The sequence below is a fragment of the Spodoptera frugiperda genome, chromosome 15 (genome assembly GCF_023101765.2).
Source record: "Spodoptera frugiperda isolate SF20-4 chromosome 15, AGI-APGP_CSIRO_Sfru_2.0, whole genome shotgun sequence".
Taxonomy (NCBI): Eukaryota; Metazoa; Arthropoda; class Insecta; order Lepidoptera; family Noctuidae; genus Spodoptera; species Spodoptera frugiperda.
In genome coordinates, this window is record NC_064226.1 from 11845140 (window position 1) to 11868056 (window position 22917).

At 34.0% G+C, this 22917-nt stretch overlaps 1 protein-coding gene and 2 long non-coding RNA genes across 10 annotated transcripts in view; 2 read left to right on the forward strand and 1 right to left on the reverse strand.

The window, feature by feature from the left end:
- LOC118274591 (solute carrier family 12 member 6) overlaps window positions 1-22917 on the reverse strand; it is a 511128-nt gene that overhangs the window by 459468 nt on the left and 28743 nt on the right. The window lies entirely within an intron of this gene.
- LOC126911503 (uncharacterized) lies at window positions 2384-5715 on the forward strand. The gene is made up of 2 exons (XR_007706018.1): window positions 2384-3911; window positions 5524-5715. It is a non-coding gene; the product is annotated as an uncharacterized LOC126911503 (long non-coding RNA).
- LOC118278709 (uncharacterized) lies at window positions 7467-8714 on the forward strand. The gene is made up of 2 exons (XR_004783912.2): window positions 7467-7995; window positions 8441-8714. It is a non-coding gene; the product is annotated as an uncharacterized LOC118278709 (long non-coding RNA).

Here is a 22917-nt window from a genome sequence, read left to right on the forward strand (position 1 = left end):
TTATCATGGTCTTATTTTGAATGGTCTTTCTACACATTCCAAGATCAGTTTATACTGGTTTAGTATAGCTGTACGTCCAAGCACGCTTGCTAATTCGAAGGATGCAGTCGGACTTTATTAGCCGATGCCACTCGTGAACAGTTAGTACGTGACGGAATATCGAACTAGATTTATCAGCTAGGTCACCTAATAGACCCTGAAAATACGTGCAGCATTGCATGGCTAGGCTGTCATCCCGTTGTAAAATGCTTGAATGCATTTTGGCATATTAAATGGCTGAGTTAGAGTTTGGGATAAAATGAGTGCATTTGATTCGTAACGTATCAATTTAATATGTTATCACGCAGTAAAGACATTATAAAAACAATTTTCTATTTCTGTAGGAACAATATGTTGTGATAAATGGATAAAAATATTAAAGATAAAGGTTTTTATAGCAAAAAAATCGAATAGGTTTATTCGAATTTTCCGACAGAAGCGCACTCAAACCGCAAAACCGAATCCTCACCACAAAATACCTCCATTCGGTACAAATATTTGTCCCATAAAGGCATTGAAACCACAATACATAGAACTACAGCTGCACAAAAAGACCAATTTCCAAAAAAAGCAAATAAAATTAGAGATGAGTATAAGATGAGACCAACTAAGTATCACCAGTGAACAGCAACCTGTTGATACGGGATAATGATCCTTATAACAATGTTGGCGTCCAGCCAAAACTCCAGATAAGAAACCAGATGGTTTGTATCCGAGTATCGTCCGATTGTTGCATTGTCGATTGATACTTTAGTATTCAGGAGACAGATTCTTTAACACCTTTACATCAGCGTTTCGTGTACGAAATACATCTTATTTATTTTGTACTAGCTTCCGCCCGCGACTCCGTCCGCGCGGATGTCGATCTTCGCGTGGAAGTTTTATTTCTCCATTTTGAGTAACTCTGACAATGACGTCTAATAAATATCTATTGGACCTAAATACGGCGAGGCCCATAATAATTAAGGAGATCCCTCTATTGGTCGTTCTGTAGAATAAAACTGAAAAATAAAGATTTTATTTCTACGTATTTTTCCAGGATAAAAAGTATCCTTATGCCCAGGATAATAAGGTATATTATAATTAGAACTTATGACGGGATATTTACCATGTTTATTGAATTTGGTGAGTTTCCGATATTTCGGCACTGTTGCAAGCGCCATGATCACGGATTAACTGGAGTAATAAGGTATAATTATACCAAGTTTCATCAAAATCGAACCGTTACTTTTCACGTGATGCATGAACATACAGACAGACAAAAATTAATCACATATTTGGGTTTGGTAACAATCCAGTGCCATTTATTCTTTCAATATTTTCAATGTACAGAATTGACCCTTCTACAGATTTATTATAATATAGCTTTTGCCCGCGACTTCGTTCGCGTGGAATAGTGACTTTCGGCAAATTTTTGGTTTTAACCACATAGTTCCCGAACTCGCGGGATCTCTTCAAAAATGAGATGTGGAAGATATTCCAGGGAACTCTTCAAAAATCAACATAATGAGCTCTGCGTTTGAATTTAATAGATGTATACTCACTTAGGGCATTGAAAAATAGTTTAAAAACGGACTTAAACTAACTTAAAACTAAAGAAAGCTACGAATTACGAATTTATAACAATTAAAAAAGAAACTATATTACAACCTATCCTCTATGCTATAATAACCAAGCTTAAACTAAATAATTTAAAAGAAACGACTTAAATCTAATCTAATTAATTTATAAATTAGACTTACAATTTTATTAAAAAAACTAACTACAGTAACTACTAATAATCGATATCAAACTAAACCTACGTTAAATAGTTTAACCAAAAAACCAGGAAAACCCAACAAATAAACTTATTAATTGACAAATACAACGAAACCAATTTAGAATATACGAAACAGCAGGACCACTACAGACAAATAATCATACGACTGATAATACACTTTTTCTACGATAGTACCGAAGCGCTCGGCCGATACCCAACCAAATGAATGTAACGAAACCATAGCGCGATCTATTTCGATCCCAACGCCATCTATCGAGGATAAAGACAACTTGGATTATTTATTTATACTCCGTTCGGGCATTTTCTTTGTACTAAAAGTTTAATTATATTGATATTATTTTTTTCATACCTTTTTACTATTTATTTACTTTTTTCGATGAATTAAAACAATAACATGAACCGAAGTCGTGTAACGATCGACATAGAATTATCTATACTCCGTTAGAGCATTTTCTTTGTACTAAATGTTTTATTATATTGATATTATTTTTTTCATACCTTTTTACTATTTATTTACTTTTTTTCGATGAATTAAAACAATAACATGAACCGAAGTCGTGTTCTAAACTATATCTGTACCAAATTTCAACCAAATCCGTCAAATAGTTGCGGAGATTAATGGTATAAGCATAGAATGTTCGACGTGATTCTTTAATTTGACATAACTTTTTTATTTATGAACCGATTGACATGAAACAAACACTAAATGTAAATTTAAGCATCCCACAATATATTCGTGAAAACCGCATCCAACTCGGATCAGCCGTTTCTGAGATTAGCGCGCACAGACGAACAGACAAACAGACAAACAGACAAAAAAAAGTTAATTACATTTTTGGGTTCGACATCGACATAACAATAACCCCTGCTATTTTTTTTATTTTTATTTTCAACTAGCTTCTGCCCGCGACTCCGTCCGCGCGGATGTCGGTCTTCGCGTGGAAGTTTTATTTCTCCATTTTGAGTAACTGTGAAAATTACATCTTATAAATATCTATTGGACCCAAATACGGCAAGGCCCATAATAATTAAAGAGATCCCTCTATTGAGCTACTGCTGTTAAGCAGAATAAAAATGAAAAATAAAGATTTTTTTTTCTACGTATTTTTCCAGGATAAAAAGTAACCTATTTTATGTCCAGGATAATAAGTTAATTATACCAAGTTTCATCGAAATCAAACCGTTAGTTTTCACGTGATGCCTGAACATATATAGACAGACAGACAAAAAAATAATAATCACATATTTGGGTTTGGTATCGATCCAGTAACACCCTGCTATTTATTTTTTCTATATTTTCAATGAACAAATTTGACCCTTCTACAGATTTATTATAGCCCGCGACTTCGTTCGTGTGGAATAGTGACTTCCGGCAAATTTTTGGTTCTTCAAAAATGAGATGTGGAAGATATTCTAGGGAATTCCTCAAAAATCAACATAATGAGCTCTGCGTTTGAATTTAATAGATGTATACTCACTTAGGGCATTGAAAAAATAGTTTAAAAACGGACTTAAACTAAAGAAATATTATAATCTTTCCGAACTTAAGATGAAAACTAACTTAAAACTAAAGAATTAAAGAAAGCTACGAATTACGAATTTATAACAATTAAAAAAGAAATTATATTACAACCTATCCTCAATGCTATAATACCAAGCCAAACCAAGCTTAAACTAAATAATTTAAAAGAAACGACTTAAATCTAATTAATTTATAAATTATAGACTTACAATTTTATTAAACAAACTAACAGTAACTACTAATAATCGATATCAAACTAAACCTACTTTAAATAATTTAACCAGGAAAACCCAACAAATAAACTTTTTAATAGACAAATACAACGAAACCAATTTAGAATATACGAAACAGCAGGACCACTGCAGACAAATAATCATACGACTTATAGTACACTATTTCCACAACAGTACCGAAGCGCTCGGCCGATACCCAACAAATACTAATAATAAAAACGATAGAAAACAAATAAAAACTATCCTATGTCCTTTCTAAGGTTCTAAACTATATCTGTACCAAATTTCAACCAAATCCGTCAAATAGTTGCGGAGATTAATGGTATAAGCATAGAATGTTCGACGTGATTCTTTAATTTGACATAACTTTTTTATTTATGAACCGATTGACATGAAACAAACACTAAATGTAAATTTAAGCATCCCACAATATATTCGTGAAAACCGCATCCAACTCGGATCAGCCGTTTCTGAGATTAGCGCGCACAGACGAACAGACAAACAGACAAACAGACAAACAGACAAACAGACAAAAAAAAAGTTAATTACATTTTTGGGTTCGACATCGACATAACAATAACCCCTGCTATTTTTTTTATTTTTATTTTCAATGTACAGACAGCACTTTTCTACGATTTTATTATATGTATAGATGTACAGACAGCACTTTTCTACGATTTTATTATATGTATAGATAGAATAGAGGAAAACGAGCAGATGAATCACCTAATGGTAAGCGACTTTTATGATACACTAGCTTCTGCCCGCGACTCCGTCCGCGCGGATGTCGGTCTTCGCGTGGAAGTTTTATTTCTCCATTTTGAGTAACTGTGAAAATTACATCTTATAAATATCTATTGGACCCAAATACGGCAAGGCCCATAATAATTAAAGAGATCCCTCTATTGAGCTACTGCTGTTAAGCAGAATAAAAATGAAAAATAAAGATTTTTTTTTCTACGTATTTTTCCAGGATAAAAAGTAACCTATTTTATGTCCAGGATAATAAGTTAATTATACCAAGTTTCATCGAAATCAAACCGTTAGTTTTCACGTGATGCCTGAACATATATAGACAGACAGACAAAAAAATAATAATCACATATTTGGGTTTGGTATCGATCCAGTAACACCCTGCTATTTATTTTTTCTATATTTTCAATGAACAAATTTGACCCTTCTACAGATTTATTATAGCCCGCGACTTCGTTCGTGTGGAATAGTGACTTCCGGCAAATTTTTGGTTCTTCAAAAATGAGATGTGGAAGATATTCTAGGGAATTCCTCAAAAATCAACATAATGAGCTCTGCGTTTGAATTTAATAGATGTATACTCACTTAGGGCATTGAAAAAATAGTTTAAAAACGGACTTAAACTAAAGAAATATTATAATCTTTCCGAACTTAAGATGAAAACTAACTTAAAACTAAAGAATTAAAGAAAGCTACGAATTACGAATTTATAACAATTAAAAAAGAAATTATATTACAACCTATCCTCAATGCTATAATACCAAGCCAAACCAAGCTTAAACTAAATAATTTAAAAGAAACGACTTAAATCTAATTAATTTATAAATTATAGACTTACAATTTTATTAAACAAACTAACAGTAACTACTAATAATCGATATCAAACTAAACCTACTTTAAATAATTTAACCAGGAAAACCCAACAAATAAACTTTTTAATAGACAAATACAACGAAACCAATTTAGAATATACGAAACAGCAGGACCACTGCAGACAAATAATCATACGACTTATAGTACACTATTTCCACAACAGTACCGAAGCGCTCGGCCGATACCCAACAAATACTAATAATAAAAACGATAGAAAACAAATAAAAACTATCCTATGTCCTTTCTAAGGTTCTAAACTATATCTGTACCAAATTTCAACCAAATCCGTCAAATAGTTGCGGAGATTAATGGTATAAGCATAGAATGTTCGACGTGATTCTTTAATTTGACATAACTTTTTTATTTATGAACCGATTGACATGAAACAAACACTAAATGTAAATTTAAGCATCCCACAATATATTCGTGAAAACCGCATCCAACTCGGATCAGCCGTTTCTGAGATTAGCGCGCACAGACGAACAGACAAACAGACAAACAGACAAACAGACAAACAGACAAAAAAAAAGTTAATTACATTTTTGGGTTCGACATCGACATAACAATAACCCCTGCTATTTTTTTTATTTTTATTTTCAATGTACAGACAGCACTTTTCTACGATTTTATTATATGTATAGATAATATTTAGTATGCCATTATTTTGAGACGTGGACTTTTAAAACCTTAGATGACACATACACTGATTAAACTTAGTCGTAAGTATACTGTACGCGTCAGACCATCACCAATTATATAAAGGGGTAAAATCATCTAATGATATCTCCCGCTTTGGGTGAGGTGGGAGAGAATATCAGACTCATATTGGCTAAAAATCACCCCGTTCCTACTCTTGCTCTACGAGCCAGAGCCGCGGTAACCCGCTAGATAGTCCGCAGCACTGGGAAATTAAGGGTTTGGGATTAGATTTCCAGTGAAGTCAACATAGGTAGATTCGTATTCCTAGGCTTGTCTCGCTCTGTCACTGACTCATTTATCATGTGCATCTACATCTACTCCTGTGTTTATTAAAAGTCATGATAGTAAGTGTATCCACCTTAAGATCAGAGTTCATCAACGCTTCAATTCATTGATTTACTTTCCTGCATAAGAGGTTTGAGCTGAGAGCATAGTACCACAGCCACCGCAATAGTTCTACAAAGTTTACATATCAGACAACTTGCTTAAAGGAATTTCAATATACGAGGAACTTGTCTTTCACATGGGATTATTACTTAGATTAAGATGTTTGGAATCGGTGGAAGGCATTTTACGTACCGAGAATACAGAAATGAAAGCATCAACTACAATTTGACGCACTGGGAATAAAAATAAAAGACTACACACATACCTACGATAGAAAAGAGATGATTTTTCAAAAGGTATCCATTTATTAAATTAGTCTTTATACAACAATACCAGAATCAGACAAAGGTAATGCTGATTTTAAAATTGTAAAAACAAAGAAAGCACAAAGTGAGCTAATAGGGTAGTAGACCTAATTTTTTTTTTTTGTTTCCTTTTATAGATTATTTTAAAACAGATACGTATTAGATCAATTATTGATTTAAAATGTCGAGTGACGTAGCTTATTTTACAAGTAGTATGTATATTTTACAAGTAGAAATGACGTATTTACTCCCTTTTCCAAACCTTTCCTAGACGGAACTTCATCAAAGTATTGTTATCTTATATGCCAACATAAAAAGAAATACGTTTCTAATATTTTTTTCATTACGAACTAAATAGACTTTTCATTTTCATAGCCGTCATCATCCCTATAGAGAACCCTCCCTTGTTCAAGAACTAAAACATCATATATATAACATTACACTAAAGAAAAGTAACACAAAAAATTATAACTACAAGCTCTTCACAATCCTCAAGCAAACAAGATGTCGTCACCAGCAAGATACCACTTTGATCCCTGCGACGAACTATGTAAATTTAGATCAAGTAGACTTACTCGACACAGACCTGGCTCAGACCTTGAATAACATTTGATAAGAACCTATTTTAATTTTGTATCTGCAAACACCTGGGCGATTGTTGGTGAAATGTTAATTGGGTTTTCTGTTTTAGTGGTATTTTCACGGTCTTACTTCACTATGATGGATTAATTGACCCACACTCTGATGGAAAAAAATCAAAAGGAACATGAAGTCTCAAAAATTAACTGGAACTTATATACTTATATCAAGCAATATGTTGAAAGATCTAATAAAAATAGTATATATGAACCACCAATCATAAATCTTTTTAACATGAGGGTGAATTTCCCAAATGACTTTTTTTTTTGTCTTTAGTGAAATTCGTATTTGAAAAAAGAAATATTGTTCTGGATTTTTTTTTTTTGTATTCAATAGGCAGTTATTGGGTTGTGGCAAAAATATAATTTGCCTAGGACTATATATAAGGGTAGAAAAAAATACATAAACCTCAATTTTTCTCATATCGGTGGCTGTCCCTCTACTTTTTTTACTGACAAAAATGCTTATACACTTGTAAAAATAAGTAAGTTAAGTATGTAACTAATTTTATTTAATAGACTATTAGTTTTATTATTAACATAGAGCATATTTTAATACATAACCGACGTTTATAATTACTGAGAGGCACAAACATACTTGTCTCGAAAAATGCTCTCATATCGGTGGCCAAAAGTAATTTAAACCTAACTTTACATCGGCGGGTCCGACAGCGTCCCCACCCCAATATTATTTCCCTCGTTAGTGTGCGCTAGCGCGCAGTGAAGACGGACGCGTGTCAAGTCGCTGCATTTTCCCGCCAATAACGTAAGTATGCCATTTCAGTTGCTCCCGGACAATTATTTTATGTTATCGGTGGTTCCATTTTTTCAGTGTAATGAGTAGTTTTATTATTATTGTTTGGTTCTAACAGCATCAGCAAGTGAATTAACTACATTGGCTGTTACTCAATTTATCCTAAATATAATACATTTTCTTTAATCTTCTAAAACGTGTGTTTTTTCTCACGTCGGTGTTCTCATATCGGTGTAATCGGTGGCATTTTTTACCACCGATATGATAATTTACACCGAAATGATAAGAAAATTCAATCGGTGTCCTAGGTTATCATATCGGTGTTATGGACGTACAGTTTCTTTCACATCGGTGTATGCTTTATCATATCGGTGGATTGTTTTATCATGTCGGTGGATTGCTTTATCATAACGGTGGATTGTTTTATCATCTCGGTGTCTTTTTATCATATCGGTAGATCCTGTGTAATTTCGTGCGGTGCGGTCGCGGCGCCAGCGCCGGAGCGATGTTGATGTGGCTGCGGTTATTATAAAAACTTACTATATAATACTAATAATGATTTATTAGTATTGGGTTATTGGTAAAACACTAACAACCTCTCAGGACTATATTAGTGACACCATAAACAACAACTTTTGTTTTATGACTTTTTACAAAACGTTATTATGATGTTGTTATGATTTTTTATTTATCTTTGTGCTTCATTTTAATAAAGACATTGGTAATACAAATGTATATTCTTTATTAAAACTCTAAGAACCTATAGTAAAATAATTAAAAAGAAAAAGTAGAAAGTAAATATAATAAAATAGGTATAATTTATTTTTAAATCAATTCTCGTTGGATGTATTCTTCTTTCATGAGACCAGACAGTTCAGGTCTTCAGTTCGTTCACCCTTGTAAAAATATATAGGCACCTATCTATACATATAATAAAATCGTAGAAAAGTGCTGTCTGTACATTGAAAATAAAAATAAAAAAAATAGCAGGGGTTATTGTTATGTCGATGTCGAACCCAAAAATGTAATTAACTTTTTTTTGTCTGTTTGTCTGTTTGTCTGTTTGTCTGTTTGTCTGTTTGTCTGTTTGTCTGTTCGTCTGTGCGCGCTAATCTCAGAAACGGCTGATCCGAGTTGGATGCGGTTTTCACGAATATATTGTGGGATGCTTAAATTTACATTTAGTGTTTGTTTCATGTCAATCGGTTCATAAACAAAAAAGTTATGTGAAATTAAAGAATCACGTCGAACATTCTATGCTTATACCATTAATCTCCGCAACTATTTGACGGATTTGGTTGAAATTTGGTACAGATATAGTTTAGAACCTTAGAAAGGACATAGATATATTTTTATTTCAAAAATCAAAAAATAAAAATAAGAAATAAATTATTTATAAATAATTCTATCATCTATGTCGATCGTTACACGACTTCGGTTCATGTTATTGTTTTAATTTATCGAAAAAAAGTAAATAAGTAGTAAAAAGGTATGAAAAAAATAATATCAATATAATAAAACATTTAGTACAAAGAAAATGCTCTAATGGAGTATAGATAATTCTATGTCGATCGTTACACGACTTCGGTTCATGTTATTGTTTTAATTCATCGAAAAAAAGTAAATAAATAGTAAAAAGGTATGAAAAAAATAATATCAATATAATTAAACTTTTAGTACAAAGAAAATGCCCGAACGGAGTATAGATAAATAATCCAAGTGGTCTTATAGATCGCGCTATGGTTTCGTTACATTCATTTGGTTGGGTATCGGCCGAGCGCTTCGGTACTATCGTAGAAAAAGTGTATTATCAGTCGTATGATTATTTGTCTGTAGTGGTCCTGCTGTTTCGTATATTCTAAATTGGTTTCGTTGTATTTGTCAATTAATAAGTTTATTTGTTGGGTTTTCCTGGTTTTTTGGTTAAACTATTTAACGTAGGTTTAGTTTGATATCGATTATTAGTAGTTACTGTAGTTAGTTTTTTTAATAAAATTGTAAGTCTAATTTTTTTTTTAATTAGATTAGATTTAAGTCGTTTCTTTTAAATTATTTAGTTTAAGCTTGGTTATTATAGCATAGAGGATAGGTTGTAATATAGTTTCTTTTTTAATTGTTATAAATTCGTAATTCGTAGCTTTCTTTAGTTTTAAGTTAGTTTAAGTCCGTTTTTAAACTATTTTTTCAATGCCCTAAGTGATTATACATCTATTAAATTCAAACGCAGAGCTCATTATGTTGATTTTTGAAGAGTTCCCTGGAATATCTTCCACATCTCATTTTTAAAGAGATCCCGCGAGATCGGGAACTATGTGGTTAAAACCAAAAATTTGCCGGAAGTCACTATTCCACGCGAACGAAGTCGCGGGCAATACTAACTATATTTCAAAGATAGATAGATTATCATATCGCTGGATATGTTATCATTTCGGTGGATAAGTTTATCATTTCGGTGGATAAATTTATCATATCGGTGGATAACCTTTTCATATCGGTGTACATAAAAAAAAAATCGGTGACGGTTTATCATATCGGTGGAAACCAGAATTCAAACTGATTTTTCTTCTAAGTTTTACATGATATGTTGATGATGTTAAATTTGGGAATATATACTATCCTAAAGATTACATAAAACCTAAAAAATAAGCAAAATATGTACATAAACAAAAAAAGCACCGATATGATAAAAAAATGGCATTTGTTGAAATTCACCCATGAATCAACATGTGATTCAGAAATGTAAATGAGGTGTTAACCGAATTAACAAAATGTATGTCCTATCATTATGATTCATGTACATTCATTAATTTGGCATTTTGTAAACAACTATTACACTACCATCCAGATTTTCGTCAGACTAACTTGTGTTTTATAGTGTTGAATTTTCGTTGTTCACAACTGACCGAATCGAAGTTATTCACTATAGGGCAAATAATATCTAGCTGAAGTAAAAATGTATCGCTTGAGGAAAAGTGTAGTCTACTTTTTAAACAAAACAATACATGGTCTTGGGTTTGATTCCTGGGTCGGGCAATGAATTACTGGGCTTTTTTGGTTCTGGAATTGTACCCAATATATGCCAATAGGCTCACATGGGACTAATAACTCAAATGTAAAAAGTGGGTTTACATTATACAGTGGCATTTCATGCCGTATTGTTTACCTTGACTTACCTCTTCGGTGATAAAAGGCTTAATGAAACGAATCATCTACTCCATAACTCAGAGTATAATATTATTAATGTAATTAGGAAATCAACCACAAATATCAGAAGATTGACACAAATCAAATTCCAAACTAATTGTAAAGGCACACACAACACATTACGTATTGTAAACTACGAGTACGAGTAAATCAATAAATCATTGAATGGTTGTACTAAACATCTAAACTGAACAGATTGTTCAAACATCGAAATTAGACCGAATTGTGTTCAACAAATAATCTAATGTTTGATATAACTGTGTGTACGTAAACCTGCGATTTGGTTAATAGACCGTGTACAAATGATACACAACAATGCAACTGAAGTTTACTGAATTGAAACTTTGTTTTGAATTTGATTGCAGATAAATTTGTTTATTGTTTTATTGGTGGCTTTTAGAAATCCTAGAGCTGTTAAGATAATCATGATTATGATAGTATCAACAGAAACAACATCAACAGCCTGTAAGTGGCCACTGGTGACCAAAGGCCTTCTTTCACGGAGAAGGTTGGAGCATTAATCACCACGCATGCTTAATGCGGGTTGGCGATTTGAGACTTCAGACTTATAATTAGAAATTATAAAGCTAGGTTTCCTCACGATGTTTTCCTTCACCGTTCGTCAGTGGTGTCTAAATAATCTTGGAAAGTACATGTAACTTGGAAAAAGTCACATTGGCACTTGCCGTCCATAGGTTTCGAACCCGCACCCTTATACATGAGGAATGGGCGTCATGGACTTTCGAGCAACCAGAACAAACATGATAGTATGGCAGACAGTTATTATTGAGAAGCATCTCCTTGAAACCTTAATGAGGACTGTGAAGACTGCCTTTTAGCATATCTATCTCGTCTTCAAGAAAATTGTGAATAGAATAATACAAAAGAATATTATTTCTAGTGTACAGACAGAAATATAATGAACACCGAGGTTCTCATAAAGATTCTAAACACCTGTCTGGCTGTGCGTGTTTCAAAGAAACAGATGTTGCGTAATACTTCTGATGGATAATCTAAAAATTACGTGACTATCCCGTTTATGAACAAAATATACTAGTAAGTATTATTATTGTTAACTGGGTTCCTGATTGAATGTCCATGGAAATACTGTTACAAGATTGTTTCTTGACCGCATGGTGACGGCATATTAGAATAATAGCCAAGTACGAAGATTAAAAACCCCTATTATTTTAACGTAGGCCCATATAGTTCCAACAATAGAAACTGGCTGAAAATGTGACCTTATATTGCCGAGTTTAACTTGGAAGCTGAATAATTCAAATAGTATTCCTCTATCAATAATCGAATTTAAATACTTCACGGTAAATCATGGCAAGTAAAAAAAATCATACATCTAAAGCCAATACTAATCACTGTTTAGGATTTCGCATATGATTTTAGTAGGTCAAAATGATCATATTGGTATGTAAGGATATCACGTAACAAAACCCTCCCTAGGCCCTCGTTATCGCACTCTCTGGAGGAACACTGAGCTAAACCCTAGTTAAATAAGAAACACTAGCTTTCGCTCGGGAGTTTATCCTCCTATCTAGTAGTTCAAGCGGTTTTTCATCTGTTTTATTTTCCATAAGACTTTTATAAGTAAAATAAATAGGTTCCGTTTTTGTTTTTGTGTGTTTTGATTGTTTTGAAGATATACTTCGTGTACCTTTAAATGTGAAGTATCAAATGTGATCTCTATTGAAAAAAATACTGGGTTTATTTACCTGTAATTTTTTATAAGACAAATGTAGTTTCTAATAGTTCATCAGATATTTAATCAAAGAAGTTAAAATAATTAAATACCAAAAATGCAAAAAATATCGATACGATCGCAACAAAAAGTAATTTACCTAACCAGAATTTAATGAATGAATACTAATTATAATTCCAAATAACGTGTCTAAATAAAACAGTTACATGATCATATGACTCCAACAATTGTGCAAATAAATGCAAATACAGTTCATTGCTCCCTGATAACTGAATAAAAATGAGCTATATACGCATATTCGGTTAATTAAACCCAAGGTCTTTAAGACTGGTCTTTTCGGTTCTATGTACGTAATCCTACTTCAGCCATCACATGACTTGGATTAGGTAGAAATCTCGTGATTATGACGAAATCATATAAAATGTGCAATGGTAATAAAAAACCGGTATGGAATCAGAAATTATGTCTTGAATAATTTCTAAAGGTCACCAGGCTATGCTAAATGCTGCATAGGTCTGTTGAAAGGAGACGGCTTCTGTGCAAAGGCCATTCATAAAACTTAATAGGTTAGTTTATTGCGATAATAAAATCCCATTAAGCGAGTTAATTAATTGTACAGTCGATTAAGCTTTAGTTACTTTGTTTGTTTATAATGGTTTCTGCATGTCACTTTATAAGGGTGCTTTTTCACGAAAGATGTGCTATGATACTTTGCTGTGAATGCATTTGGCTTACACCAATCATATTTATTGGTACAAATAGCTTAGCACGGGTAGAAACGGAACCAACTAAGATATGTTTTTTGTATGAAAAGATAGGCATCTTTTATGATTGAATGGCTTCCCTGGTGGTTTTAGTGGAAATGGTCACATAGTTTGACAGCTTAGCTATTTCATCTTCGAGTGAAAAATCTCCCTTAGTAAGAGGATTTTGCATTGACAAGATATATAAGTAGGTAAATGCATAATGTATGAAATGAAATAAAGTAATATTAATGAAATTCTTCGTTGAAAAATCAAATACAAGCAGAAAATTCCAACAAGAAGTTCATCATTCAATTCTATAATTGATAAGAATTGTTATCTTTGGGGAAACTTAGCACAAAAATCGTGGTCATATCAATCGCCCACTGCTCACCCACACAAGCGCCCACTACTGGTCTTTAGATCTACTGATTACTTTCATAAAAAAATATGTTTAAAACAAAAATAAAATCAAACAAATGGTACTTCAGGTATGATGACGTCACAAATCCTTGAGGTAATGTGGTTTAGATGAACCTTTGAAACACAGGCGATGCTTTCAAGCCGGATTAGGGTGGAGGCAGCATTACCTAGATTTAGCTCAAGACTATCTCTTAGGACTAGTGGTTTAGTTGTCCTGGACTCGACTGGATTACCTTTGTTCGTGCAACTGTATATCGTATAATTATTATACAAAAGTTGCAATTTTACGTCACATTTAGATCTGTAAAAAATATATGGGAATATACAAATTCTCAATACCTACATAGAGCAAAATCTCAAGGCCCCATAACCGCTAGTCACAGTCTAACCAACCAAATGTTGAGACTTTGTGATGTTATCAAATTATCTATTCTGTACCCTTAGTACGACTTTGCTTTACGTTGAACAAAAACGAAACGAGAGTGCGTTTTGATTGGCCAGTGCGAATGAATTAACCAATCGCAGCGCTGTACGCTCTCTCGTTTTGATCTCGTTAAATGTAAAACAAACTCGTACTAGTCTACAATAGTTAGGTACATACAAGAATATAATTGACAATAGTTAGGTATGTACAAGAGTTCTCGTAGGTACGTGTGCATCTTTCAAATCATGGACTAATGTTTAGGATAAGCCAACGTGCTCAACTCAAAAAACCTATGACGTTAGTAACTTTATTTTAACAAACATGAAATCAAGTAATTTACATTTTAAACAAAATTGAACCAACACACTTAGTTTACCACGTCATTCCTTGCATACGTCATACACCTATCGCTTAAGCAAATAGTCAAATGTACGCAGTAGCCGTGTTTACAGTAGTCTTAGATTAGTCATGGAATGGTAAAAACTGCTGCCTTTTAGTTACAGAACTGCATTTCATGAGCATTCTACTTGTATCTTTAAGTATTTCTTATAAGAAAAACGAAATCAATTATGATATTTAATTATTAGATTGATTCCATCCCTTCATCTTTGCCTGGCCACCGACAGACAGGCAGTAACATCTGTTTGGATATCTCACTGAGGTCCCCCTACCCTTTTTTGAGCGAGGGAACATCATCCAATTACTTCTCACACCTTGGGTCAGGCGAGGGCGAGGCGAGAGGGAGCGTCAGACTCTTACTGACTAAAAACCACCCTGTTATTCTCTCCTACTTTTCGAGCCGGAGCCCCGGTAAACTCTATAGGCAGTCCGTAGCTCCGGAAACCGCTAAACTAACGTAGGAATTATAGCAAACTTACTCTTTAGACGGTGGTACTTTGTCCAGCAATAAACATTTTCGGGCTGATGATCAAATAAAAATCTAATTTTATTCGACAGTTAAAAACAAAAGTATGTTGCGTAACCTAAAATCTCCACAACAATACTAAATCCTACATCTGTAAAGTAACTTGATATTTTTTGCGGTCAATCTAAGTGTGAACAGATGTAAACATCCCGCCGTATCTGACTACAATGGCAGCTGACCCCGACATGCTTGGAAATAGGCTAGTATTAGCTCACACACTTGAGTAGTCCTCTATTAAAAATAGGCCAGGGACTGTCCCGGGCTGGCGTCATTGAAGTTACATATACGAGTATTTTCAAAGCACTTTGTAAAAATTCCTATTTTGATAGTAATTTCTTGATGCTTGACTTTGTACGTTTGTACTGCGAAAGTTTGTAAGTTTATGTGTTTGTGTGCACCTATGTTTTTTGACGAAATTCATTTCCTTGCAATAATAGGTACTTATTCAAATGAAATTCATATTCACAATGGACATGTCCATGACGTCATGCACGTCAATTAAAAGGATAGCAATATATCGTGTTCTGTTTCTAAATTGAAATAATTTCTCTTCTTATCCTTCCAAAAACATACAAAAATAAAAAACAATTGATATATTACAATGACGTCATGCTTGAAATGACCATGACAAGAACATATCGTGTTCGAAATAAATAAATCCTAAATAAACAACACCTAAAATATCGGACCTAAAGTATCATTTTCCCATACATTTCGATATACAAAAATAATACAATGTCCACTGGTTAGCAATAAAATAATTCACGTGTCTTTCCTCATTATTTCAAAGATATAAAGAACAATAGATGCGAGTATATATTGTTTATTTTAAAAACCTTTATTCGTATTTATTTTTGAAACGGTTGAAAAACCCCAAATCATGCCATAACAATACGAATGTAGGTAGGTATTAGTTAATGCAACAATGAGACCAATTTTATGCGTTAACTGTTAATTTTGATATCGTTATCAAGTAATCTTTTGGTTACTGTTTGCAGAAGATTTTTAGTTTAGTGTAAAATATTAACTGACTTTTGAAAACGGTTTCATTCAAACGAATCGAGAGCGTGTTCGGCGTTCTAATTGGCCGATGACTAAAGCAACCAATCAGAGCACCGAACGCGCACTCATTTCGTTTCGTTCAACATAAAGCAAACTCGTACTAAGGGTACAGAATAGTTCCCGTTTAAACGAAACAAAATCTCCGTAAGCCTCTTCATAAAGATTATTACTTCCTTTATTCTTTTTATATTCTATCCAGCCATTGTGTACAGAATACCTTTTGCCGTGTATCGTGGGTTTGTTTGCTAAAATATTATAGACCACCACAATCCTGTGCGGTTGCTTGCTTTTAATTTTGATAAGCGTTTTATATTTAGATTTCTTTTTTGTTGACTTTTGTTTGTGTATGCTTTGAAGGTGATGATTGATTTATTGAATTTGTATCTATAGCAAGGAGTTACCTAATTATATTTAGGTATAACTTTTAGTAGCAACGAGTAACATAATGATGTAGGTAGGTACTAGGTATACGTATTAATGTAGTTTTGCTATCTCGTTAACCAAGTACTACGCTCATAAAAACGTCTGACAAGAATTTAGTTTATTATCAGGAAAAATAACATTATATTTTAAACGTTGCCTCGCCCTAGGATTTTGCCTGAGTAGCGGATGCATTTACAAACATACAATTTCACATACGCATGACACCCAGACCCGAAACAACCATTTGTAGATCACACAAAGAGTTGCTTCGTGGGGGAATTGAACCCTCTACCCGTTGCATGGCAGCCAGTTGCCTAGTCACCGCGTCAACCGTGCAGTCAACTAATATTGCTAAGAAGTTCTTAATAAAAAAATTCTTTACAATACTCCGTCTTCAAGATGTCTTGCTTGGCATCTATGATAATGACCAGTAAACTAACGAAATAGGTCAAAATGTCTAACCGGTTTTATACCAATTGTAAATAAAATTAAACTGGTTTCTCTATCTACACTCAAAGGGGAGCTACCAGGGACTCAGTCTCGACGGGGATTAGGTATGACGCAAACACAAAATGTTTGTGTGTGAATAGAATGGCGAGATTCCGTGATCCCCGCAGTTGGGAATGTTTTTATACACCTTTCATAATATTTGCGTCTTTAAAATGAAAGGTTTTAGGTGTCTGTGTACGTTGGTGCGTACTTAAGCTCGGCTTGAAAAGGTTTCGTGCAAATATTGGCCCAATAAAAGAGGTCGTAGATTCTCTTGTAATGAATTATTGTTGGAAGACTGCTTTTTAGGTTTGCTTAAGATCAGATCTGTTTGTTCCTCGGAGGTTTAGCCAGAAGTATAAAGTATGTAAAACTTAACTTATTATTATTACATTTTCGATTAAAAGGGGAAGGGTCGTAAATGAGATAAATCGAAAGGCCGTCAAGACAACAGTGCAATATTGAACTGTGCATATCGTAATAGCAACATCTTATAGACTACTTCATTGTAGTATGTACTAATTTTGAAACCTATAATGGGGCTGACGTTTTTCTAATAGGAAAAAAGTTCTACTTATAAAGTAATGAGTAGGACTAGTACGGTAGGCGGCCAACCTCCTTGCCGGACTCCCGCCGTGGGATTTGGAGGCGAAGGTGCTCGCGCGCGTCTTTAGTTTGCGCGCCGACGCGCGTCGCCGGGGCGAAACTCCACTGCCGCGCCAGATTAATGCGTGGCGGGATGAGCTCCGGCGCGATCTCATGGCGGAATGAGCAGCGACTGTTTAGGGCTGGGCTCGCTGTCATTGCAGTTGGTACGTACTTTGAGGAGTGGCTAGAGAGGCGCCACGGCGTCCTGACCTACCGCCTGACGCAGGTGCTTACCGTGACATGGAAGCTATCGGTAGGTTCCTGTTTCTGAATGGGCGGGAGGAAACGCCCGAGTGTCATCACTGCGAGACCGCCCGGAGGACACGGTGGAACATACGCTTGCGGTCTGCCCTGCGTGGGCTGAGCACTGCCGTGTCCTCAGGGATGTTCGGCGACGGCGCCCTCTCGCGTCCTTTTGATACAAGCCATGGTGCGGAGCGAGGGGGACTGGGATGCTGTCTCCTTTCCTTGAAGGTTTAGCCAGAAATTTAAACTAAGCACAACATACCTAATTTATAATTATTACAATTTCGATTAATGAAGGAAAGCAGCAAATTAACTAAATTGAGAGAACGTCATGGCAACAGTGCACTACTACGCATATCGTAATAGCACCGGTTTGTAGGCGATATACATATTGAAAGATGATATTTACTCCGAAAGACATAGTTTTAGTTAAAAAAGTAATAGTATTAACTAATTGCTATAAGATCTAGGGGAATACAATAATTTTTCAAATTTAAATCCAACTACAGGCTAAATTCCTTCGTGTTCCTTTATTTTAATCAGACCTCTAGAACATACAACACTACTTATATTACAAGCGTATATTTCATAAACATATTTCGCTAGTATTGCAATGTAAATATGAATTTATATACAAAGGGCAATATCCAACTTGTTTGTATCGTTGTTGATATTCGCTGTACGAGTTTAAAATAGCACATGTCAGTTCACGCGCGCTGTAAATATTTAAGTTTAAAATGTTCTGCTGGAACGTTTTACAAGATGTATGAATTCTATGTTAGATTTGGCATAACGTATTTAGTATAACGTTTTTTATGAGGATTTGGATAGAAGTGTAGGAATTCGATAATATTTATTTAAACTTTAATGATTATTACCTATTACCTACTTTCCACATAAAATTGTAATTACAACTCAAAGCCAACGTCAAAGTATTTTATTGTGAATCGGTGGTTACAGAAATGTTTCTAGTTTTAGCACTCTACTGGTAAAGACAAAATATTACATGTCGAAATACAGAAAAATCATAAAACTTATGCTTCTATATGAATACATAAGGTGCTTATTATAGTATAGTATCAACATACAAAAACATACCCTATATATCTACCTATAGATAAAAAGGACCTGGTTTACATGCTCAGCTTCCTACTTCGCAAAACAATGCTAAGTATACTACAAAAATAAAACCTCTTCCGCCAACAACCATTCCCAAACTACAACCAAAACTTAAAAAATAAACCCTTTACAAAAAAAAAACCAACCACCAACAAACTCGTATCCCCACGTGCCGATTAACATATTATTCACACTTATACCAGCGATAAGGCTGACACAATAAGCTGACTACCAGTCACATGACTGATAACTTTATCAGTACGAAACATGATGTCATGACCCCAATGCACAAGCCCTGACCCTTACATAGACTTTCCTTCATTTCACGACTGATAACGTCACTGTTATCGGGAACAATAAATTATATTGTTATTACAAACTGCTGATATTGCTAACAAATCATTTGGATTATGTTTCCTGTCAATCCCTCTTGATTATAATATATGGGTGATCGTAAACCATTTTGGTTAAGAGCTCTCTTTAATGTAAACATTATAATGTATTTTATTCCCTGATGGAGATAGCTGTGCCCTTAGTACGAGTTTACTTCATGTTGAACGAAAACGAAACGAGAGCGCGTTCGGTGCTCTGTTTGGCTGGCGCGAATGAACTAACCAATAAGAGCGCCCAACGCGCCCTCGTTTTTCAAAAACAAACTCGTACTAAATCTTTTGGCCAGTTATGTTTAAGTTTCTTGTAAAGAGGCGCGCATTACGGCGACAATATCTTGCGGGACAATATAGAAGTATAAAAAAATACCTACCTAATAACATTTCATCCTTGCATAACATTCCTATAACCAATCAATAGCGATAACATTTATCCTTCAATCATAAGCACGCAACAAAATCAATAGGTACTTATCTATATTTTATTATACAATAACCATACACATAATATAACTGCAATAATTTAAGAAGGACAAAAAAATAAAAATACGAGATGTACCTAAAGTGTAAGGTATACATAAATCTCATAGCACGTTTTTACAACAATTGCATTGTTACAAAAGCTAAATATTTATGGGCATACAAACTAAATATGTATTCAAAATGTCAGCTCAATCGGTTGAAAATATATACTTCAAAATAAGCTGCAAGATTCTACTACACAAACATACATACATACACACATACATTACGACTTGTACACAAGTAAAAGCTTCTAAATAAGTAAGGTCTATTTTCGCTCTACAACCGACGAGTAACGCCACGGTATTTATAGAAGTAGTAACCCATTGCACTTGAACTACGGATCAGTTAAAGCAAGTATACCGCAATGCTGACTTCTAGCCATTATGTTTATTTCTAGAAATATTGCCGACGTTAGACTTTGTTTTACATAGACAAAAAAATTCACAGAAGTTCTGAAATCATTAAAGGATTATTACAATATAATAATATACGTTATATATGTAACCGAAACTTTTCGCTTATTAAATGTACATTAAAATTTAGGGTCCATTGATTCCATTGGAGTCAAAAAGAAGCCTAAAAGCCCCCTGAAAGAATCTACTAGGATATCTCTACCACGGACACAATTACAAAATAATTATGTCCAATCATAAAATCGCATCGAGATCCAAAAATTTCGACTAACAATTACTATTCCAACCAAGAGACTTGTTCAAATAAAAAACTGTTAACCATCAATCAAAGGAACACCATTTGCTAAAAATCCTAATATAAGTACACTAAATATAACAATAAATTATATATATCTTCTTTAATCTTGCTACAGTAAAAACCCATACATACAATCAAACAGAAATAAGTAACCGCAAGTCAAACTTAAAACCAACTTCAAAGGAAGCTCGCAATAAGTAGAACTTCTGCAGTCAAACTCACCCTATTGTGTGTTCAACCGTGATTTGCGTAAATTAGCATAATTTAGGCGTTATTGAAGTTTTGTTCACAATTCCAGACAGTCAGGTATATGTGACAAAGATATTTAAAACGTACCTATAGTTTCGTCACGAACGCTCCCAAGGGTGAGACCTAACTTGCGAATGTAATAAAACTTGCCTACGAACGAATTATGTAAGTTGTTTTATAATAGGCCCATGGGTTTTAAAGGAACTTTGAATTAATTGTAGGGTACACTTGTCTTCTAAAGCATGCTGATTAATGTAGGTAACTAGGTTTCTAGTAGGTTTGTCTAGTATTAACTGAAAATTACGGTTTACTCACATAAATATACTGAAAAAAGCTCTATTAGTTTCGAGGCACAGCGGGAAGATGAAGATCTTGAGCAGGGTGCGCGGACGCGGCGACACACGTTGCAAAACCTACATGAAACTAGTCTAGAGTTTTAGTTAATTTAGTATGTCTCACGGTAGTTATCATTATAAAAATAATGCCTAGTATTCTTAATTATCCTTCCACAATACACCATCAGTGATGTAACGTTTACATACAATCTTGTTTTGTGAGCATTCCAAATCACAGCATATTCTATTGAAAAATTCTTACACTTTTCCGATACCATACCATACATAACAAATCCGTTGTGTCATGCAAACATTTTGCGACAAACCTGATCCTTATTCCTTACAGCATAAAGACGGATATTATTTGACATTTAGAAAGCAGAAATATATTTATCTATGTATTTACGAGTACATTTCGTATGGCATGAATGTCGCCATTAGAAAATATAGAAAATTGATTACGTAAGACGCCCATAATAAAACGTACTGGATATGATTCATAGTGTTTGTTCTTGACCTTGTTGAAGCTATGAACTGCTTAATTTGCGTGTCACGCCAATATTTACCGACTTTTGTTTAATCTAAGTCAAAATGTGTGGTTCGGTTTTTTGTTGGGGGATTTACATATTAATAGTAAAGTGTTTGCTTTTCGTCTGGCTAGTTTAAAATAGGTGGTACCGATATGGAGCTGTGGCTCGAAAAGCAGGAGTAGGAACGGGGTGGTTTTTAGTCAGTAAGAGTCTGACACTCCCTCTCGCCTCGCCCAGGGCGGGAGAATTCATTGGATGATTTCCCCCCCTAAAAAACCTATACTTACTCAGTCGAGTATTATAAACCAAACTCATAATACTAAACCTAAGGAAATTTTGGATTTGATCGTAGCGTTGATAAAAGTCGGAAGCTCTTAATGTCTCCCAAATGCTCCTACCAAACATGGTTATTGTGTTTATCAGATCTTGAGCGTTTACTTTAACAGATGTGAAACACCGATATTTATGTAACCGTATTAAGCTTTAACGTTAACTGAATCAGAAAAAAAACATTAAGAAAATATTTGTTATGGCATGTAGAGAATATTATTAATATATGACGCAGACAATACGTCATAATATACTTAGATCATGGACGCATACATGTATGAGCTCTGAAAGCAAAATTAATTGATGGATGTGGCATTTAGATGTAATGTTATTAACATAATATTGAAATTGTACTGCATAGACACAGTAATGGCCAAATTGATGGAATTGAATTTAAAAGAAAGATACATTTTATTAAAACAGAATATCTAATAATATAAACTCT